Genomic DNA, 7,783 nt, shown 5'->3' with positions numbered 1-7,783 from the left:
TGTGTGTGTGTGTGTGTGTGTGTGTGTGTGTGTGTGTGTGTGTGTGTGTGTGTGTGTGTGTGTGTGTGTGTGTGTGTGTGTGTGTGTGTGTGTGTGTGTGTGTGTGTGTGTGTGTGTGGGCCTTCACCTCACAATGTAACAATCCAAAATGTAGCTGACTGTATTTAGCAGGTTTTCCTCTAATCCTGTAACTAATGATGTAAACAATAGTTCCAGTAGTTTAAAAAATAAATAAATATTTGTAGAGCTAATATAGTTTACATAATCAAAATAACATTTGAATAAATGGTAATTTCACGCCTCCCTCTTACGTCGGCTCACTCTCGCGTCTCTCTCCAGTTGCAGCCAGTCACTACTTTATCTCAGTAGAGACATACACAAATGAAGGTGTCTACATACATAGATTCGGTTTGCTCCTAGCAGAACTAGGCTAGGCAATCCCTTAAAATACCTTTTGTGTGAAACATTTGAAAGCGTTAGTGACTGCATCTGTGCTACTGGCAACAACTTATTCACGCTTTTATTTGCCAGCGTTTAGTGACACCGACCATATTCAACGGGTTGTTGAGCGTTTGTAAATTCCTCCGTTATTCTGCGCTCAAATTTACCAGCTACATCGATCAACAGCGGTCGCAGTGACATCATGAACATTATTGAAATGGATACTTGCATATTGGAGTCTTTTGTTAAGACATGTAGCTAGCTAGCTAAACAATTAACCATAATCTCAATCAATGATGTTACTACCCTGCACAAATCTGCAGGTATCTAACCAACCAGGTTCAACGTTAGCTAGCTAACATTAGGTTATAACTATCAAAGCAAATGGCTCTGAGATATGAAATAATATTACTACATAGCTCCAAAACAACAAAATTAGAAATGTGTTATATCTGAAAATGTAGCTTGCTACACTATCTTACCCATATACATGGAAGGACGCTTCTCCCTCTCTGTCACGGATGCCATGGTTGCCCTTAGTTTGAAGATGTGATCCGTAGACAGGTGTTTTCTCCATCTCCTTAGCTATCATATTCTAATTCCACTGATTTCAAAACTCGGTCCTCCAGAAAGTGGAGAGCAACACTTACGCAGTTCTACTACATGATATCCTTCAACAAAGCAGTGTTAGAAAGGATTACCTATACATACTGACCAGCTCATGTTATAGACAGAAGCATGCTACATGGCAGACCAATGGGAACTCATCTCTCGGCATGTCCAGCCCACTCATGATCTCAGCCAATCATGGCTAGCGGGAAGATTGCTCACTTTTTCTGTGGCTAAACCAACTAGGCTCGTAATTTAACAATTGTATTCGTGTTTACAGATGTGCATATGGCATATAAGCTTGTTATTAAGGCACATAAAAGTATACATGTTCCAGAAGGCATTTCTGCTGCAAAAAATGCATTTTGATTTTTAAAAAAGTTGAAAAAAGTCCTGTGAAGTATTGACGCACGACAAAAGCCTAGTTTCCTGAAACGAGCTAATGTGGCTGTTATCAGCTGGGTGCAGGGCAGGCAACTGTCTAATAAGTGCTGAGCAGCAGCCAAATAGCTACTCTATACAGACATTGGGCTACTCACATGCAGAGCAGGGGACAGACGAGCATCTAATGAAGAAAGTTATTTCAGATTTTTGCGTGGGAAGGGAGTGATTTTTATCAAGACAGGAGAGTTCCCGACAGTTAGAGAACTGTTGGGCTATCAGAACAGTAGAGGAAAAACATGAACATGATTGGACAGGAATGAATTTTCACACCCGTGTGTCAACCTCTACTGTCACTGTTGCGTGAGATCACAGTCAACACACATTTCTGGGCACATTCCAGGCCGTCGTTATTTCAAGTTGGTTTCACAGATGGGCAGATATGATCAGATCTCAAAAAGTCCGGGGGATTTCTCAGACACCAGTGAACCACACCAATAATAAGGCTAAAGGCTTGAGATCTAGAGATGAGGCCTTCCTTCCTTGAATAGATAAGTGAAGAGATTTTCCACAATGCTATGTCCACCAATTTTTCACCACAAATGATTGCTTATGAGTAATTTCATGTGTGTGTAAAATACTACTGTGCTCAGATTTTTTTTTATTCATTGATTTTAGGTGGTGTTAAAATGGGAGAACCCCATAGGAGAACCCTTTTTAGGTTCCAGGTAAAACCATTTTGGGTTCCATGTAGAACCCTCTGTGGAAAGGGTTCTACAGGGAACCCAAAACGGTTCTAATTTGAACCAAAAAGGGTTTTACAAACCAACAAGGGTTCTCCTCCGATGGGGACAGCCAGGAAATCGTTTAAGGTTCTAGATAGCATGTTTTTTTCTAAGAGTGTACGGTATATTTGACTGGTTGTAAGTTTCTCTGGATAAGAGCATATGCTAAATGCCTAAAATGTTTTACATAAAGATCTCATGTTACTGTATGGAGTCATGTTTTTTTAAAGTCTTATATAATGATGTCAGAAATATATAATTTGCACAGTTCTTTACACAAAAATATATTGTTATTTGTTACGTTTCATTGTGTGAAACCTAGCAGGCCTACGTATTTCTGTGAGAGTGAGGCTACTTTTAGGCTTTTACTTTTACTCAAGTAGTATTTTAATGGGTGACTTTCACTTTTACTTGAGTCATTTTCTATTAATTTCTCTTTACGTTTAATAAATTATGACAATTGGGCACTTTTTCCATCACTGTCGCTTGGTATTGCAACTGCTTGGCATCTGACTGCAAGGCACTATAGAGGGTAGTGTGTATGACCCAGTACATCACCGGGGCTGAGCTCCCTGCCATCCAGTTGGGAAGCGGCCGTAAGTACACATGTTTGATTTGATTTGACACACACAGATAATCAAAGCATCCCACAAGCGCAATTTATTCCTGAATAATTCCAGTTACACTACAATTTCTATTCCCCCAGGAAACTTCACAGTTAGTGTACTTGTGTACATTCTTGCATTGTAGTCTGTCTTGGACTACGGTGCTGTTATTTCCAAGCAGACATCGAGCATTACACTGAATTCAGTTGATTATGTGTATCAAGTAGCCCTTAGGTTTATTACCGACCAAAGCGTCTGGCACATCACTGTTGGTTGTTCTTCATTGGCTCTGGGAAAACTGTCGCTTTAACTTGGTTCTTCTGTGATCAGGTCAGAAAAACAACAACAAACAAAACAAACAGCTATACGGGTCGCATGTACTTTTAACAGTTCCCGAAAAATCACTACGTATCAGGAAGTGTTTCAGTTACTCAGCTCCATAGTGTTTCAGTTACTCAGCTCCATAGTGTTTCAGTTACTCAGCTCCATAGTGTTTCAGTTACTCAGCTCCATAGTGTTTCAGTTACTCAGCTCCGTAGTGTTTCAGTTACTCAGCTCCATAGTGTTTCATTTACTCAGCTCCGTAGTGTTTCAGTTACTCAGCTCCGTAGTGTTTCAGTTACTCAGCTCCATAGTGTTTCAGTTACTCAGCTCCATAGTGTTTCAGTTACTCAGCTCCATAGTGTTTCAGTTACTCAGCTCCATAGTGTTTCAGTTACTCAGCTCCATAGTGTTTCAGTTACTCAGCTCCATAGTGTTTCAGTAACTCAGCTCTATAGTGTTTCAGTTACTCAGCTCCATAGTGTTTCAGTTACTCAGCTCCATAGTGTTTCAGTTACTCAGCTCCATAGTGTTTCAGTTACTCAGCTCCATAGTGTTTCAGTTACTCAGCTCCATAGTGTTTCAGTTACTCAGCTCCATAGTGTTTCAGTTACTCAGCTCCATAGTGTTTCAGTTACTCAGCTCCATAGTGTTTCAGTTACTCAGCTCCATTGTGTTTCAGTTACTCAGGTCCGTAGTGTTTCAGTTACTCAGCTCCATAGTGTTTCAGTTACTCAGCTCCATAGTGTTTCAGTTACTCAGCTCCATAGTGTTTCAGTTACTCAGCTCCATAGTGTTTCAGTTACTCCGCTCCATAGTCTTTCAGTTACTCAGCTCCATAGTGTTTCAGTTACTCAGCTCCATAGTGTTTCAGTTACTCAGCTCCATAGTGTTTCAGTTACTCAGCTCCATAGTGTTTCAGTTACTCAGCTCCATAGTGTTTCAGTTACTCAGCTCCATAGTGTTTCAGTTACTCAGCTCCATAGTGGTTCAGTTAATCAGCTCCATAGTGTTTCAGTTACTCAGCTCATAGTGTTTCAGTTACTCAGCTCCATAGTGTTTCAGTTACTCAGCTCCATAGTGTTTCAGTTACTCAGCTCTATAGTGTTTCAGTTACTCAGCTCCATAGTGTTTCAGTTACTCAGCTCCATAGTGTTTCAGTTACTCAGCTCCATTGTGTTTCAGTTACTCAGCTCCATAGTGTTTCAGTTACTCAGCTCCATAGTGTTTCAGTTACTCAGCTCCATTGTGTTTCAGTTACTCAGCTCCATAGTGTTTCAGTTACTCAGCTCCATAGTGTTTCAGTTACTCAGCTCCATTGTGTTTCAGTTACTCAGGTCCATAGTGTTTCAGTTACTCAGCTCCATAGTGTTTCAGTTACTCAGATCCATAGTGTTGGAATGCTCTACAGACCAATTTGAAAACTCCAGGATCTTGTTTGTTTAGATATGTTGAAAAGGTGGTGATTGTCATTAGGATTTAATGTGGTTGAAAAGGTGGGTTGACTTGCATGTTACTGAGTAACGTGATTGTCATTATGATTTAATGTGGTGGTGCTGATTGATTTGATCTATAATGTTTCGATATTTCTGTATGTAATTGTAATGTATGTGTGTCTATGTCTATAATTAGTTTATGGTGTTGTCTATGTCTGTAAATTTTTAGGTCTGATATTTGTCGAAAACATTGTTCCCCCTTGCTGCTGTCTTGGTTGGACCAGGTCTCTCTTGAAAATGTGATTTTTTTTCTCACTATTCAGGTGCCCATCCAATTGGCGACAGATTGTCATGCGAATATGCAAAAATCCACATGCAAACAAAATGCATGGTTTTCTGAGTCGTAGTGGGAGGACCACACACCAGATCTGTATTCTAATAAACTGCATGGTTTCCTGAGTCGTAGTGGGAGGACCACACACCAGATCTGTAGCCTAATCATCTGCATGGTTTCCTGAGTCGTAGTGGGAGGACCACACACCAGACCTGTAGCCTAATCATCTGCATGGTTTCCTGAGTCGTAGTGGGAGGACCACACACCAGATCTGTAGCCTAATAGACTGTATGGAGTCCTAGGTCGTAGTGGGAGGACCACACACCAGATCTGTATTCTAATAAACTGCATGGTTTCCTGAGTCGTAGTGGGAGGACCAGCTCCAATCATCTGTGTTTCAGATCTACTAGCTCCAATCATCTGCATGGTTTCTGAGTCGTAGTGGGAGGACCACACACCAGATCTGTAGCCTAATAGTGTTGGTTTCCTGAGTCGTAGTGGGAGGACCACACACCAGATCTGTAGCCTAATAGTGTTTCCTAGTCGTAGTGGGAGGACCACACACCAGATCTGTAGCCTAATAGACTGTATGGAGTCCTAGGTCGTAGTGGGAGGACCACACACCAGATCTGTAGCCTAATAGACTGTATGGAGTGCTAGGTCTAGTGGGAGGACCACACACCAGATCTGTAGCCTAATAGACTGTATGGAGTCCAGGTCGTATGGGAGGACCACACACCAGATCTGTAGCCTAATAGACTGTATGAGTCCTAGGTGTTGGGAGGACCACACACCAGATCTGTAGCCTAATAGACTGTATGGAGTCCTAGGTCGTAGTGGGAGGACCACACACCAGATCTGTAGCCTAATAGACTGTATGGAGTCCTAGGTCGGTGGGAGGACCACACACCAGATCTGTAGCCTAATAGACTGTATGTTACTGATCTGTAGCCTAATAGACTGTATGGAGTCCTAACCACACACCAGATCTGTAGCCTAATAGACTGTATGGTTTTAATAGTGGGAGGACCACACACCAGATCTGTAGCCTAATAGACTGTATGGAGTCTAGGTCGTAGTGGGAGGACCACACACCAGATCTGTAGCCTAATCATCTGCATGGTTTCCTGTAGTGGGAGGACCACACACCAGATCTGTAGCCTAATAGACTGTATGGAGTCCTAGGTCGTAGTGGGAGGACCACACACCAGATCTGTAGCCTAATAGACTGTTGGAGTCCTATGTCGTAGTGGGAGGACCACACACCAGATCTGTAGCCTAATAGACTGTATGGAGTCCTTTGTGGGAGGACCACACACCAGACCTGTGCCTAATCATCTGCATGGTTTCCTGAGTCGTGTGGGAGGACCACACACCAGATCTGTAGCCTAATAGACTGTATGGAGTCCTAGGTCGTAGTGGGAGGACCACACACCAGATCTGTAGCCTAATAGACTGTATGGAGTCCTTCGTTGGGAGGACCACACACCAGATCTGTAGCCTAATAGACTGTATGGAGTCCTAGGTGCCACACACCAGATTGTAGCCTAATAGACTGTATGGAGTCCTAGGTCAGTGGGAGGACCACACACCAGATCTGTAGCCTAATAGACTGTATGGAGTCCTAGGTCGTAGTGGGAGGACCACACACCAGATCTGTAGCCTAATAAGTCCTAGGTCATGCAACCACAAAGATCTGCCTAATAGACTGTTGGAGTCTGAGTCGTAGTGGGAGGACCACACACCAGATCTGTAGCCTAATAGACTGTATGGAGTCCTAGGTCGTAGTGGGAGGACCACACACCAGATCTGTAGCCTAATCTGTATCTGCATGGTTTCCTAATCATCTGAGGTCCTGTAGTGGGAGGACCACACACCAGATCTGTAGCCTAATAGACTGTATGGAGTCCTAGGTCGTAGTGGGAGGACCACACACCAGATCTGTAGCCTAATAGACTGTATGGAGTCCTAGGTCGTAGTGGGAGGACCACACACCAGATCTGTAGCCTAATAGACTGTATGGAGTCCTAGGTCGTAGTGGGAGGACCACACACCAGATCTGTAGCCTAATAGACTGTATGGAGTCCTAGGTCGTAGTGGGAGGACCACACACCAGATCTGTAGCCTAATAGACTGTATGGAGTCCTAGGTCGTAGTGGGAGGACCACACACCAGATCTGTAGCCTAATAGACTGTATGGAGTCCTAGGTCGTAGTGGGAGGACCACACACCATAGCATCGAGTGACTCCAAGTTCAGTTTGATATGATGGTTATTATATCAATATTTTAATAAAAGGCCCGTCAATTTCCACCGTCATTTCTCACTTAATTAATTTTACTGACTAATTTTACTAAAAGCTCATACTTGGTCAAACGCACATTTATAAAATTATACCGAAACTTCCTGTTTCAATCACAGATGTCGTGATTATGGTATGACTTTCCTTGCATAAAAACTGTGGATGAATACGTCGTTAATGAGACTACCTGGATAAATAAAGGTTAAATGAAAAAGTAATACATTTGACAAAAGTCAAAGAGAGTTTAAAGAGTTTAAAGAAGAGAAGTCGAACCAAGTAAACAGTGTGGATACTGTTTTCAACCACTTCCCTTCCAGGTCCTTGTGTTGCAGCTTTCCAATCCATCAACAGTAATGTAAACCTAAAGTCCCACAGAAGTTTCCAGCCCGACAGCATGTGAACTTCCAGAACCACAGGTCAGTAAAGCCCTTGAACCTGGTGTATCCAAATGAGAAATGTGGAAAAATGGCCCCATCTAGTGGCCATATAGAGACGCAAACAAGTATGAGGGGCACAAGTCATTGTGTGACGGAAACAAAAGACAAAAGGAGACAAAGGAGACATTTGAAG

Source organism: Oncorhynchus gorbuscha, linkage group LG05, assembly GCF_021184085.1.
Source record: "Oncorhynchus gorbuscha isolate QuinsamMale2020 ecotype Even-year linkage group LG05, OgorEven_v1.0, whole genome shotgun sequence".
NCBI classification, from domain to species: Eukaryota; Metazoa; Chordata; class Actinopteri; order Salmoniformes; family Salmonidae; genus Oncorhynchus; species Oncorhynchus gorbuscha.
This window is presented reverse-complemented; position numbering follows the sequence as displayed.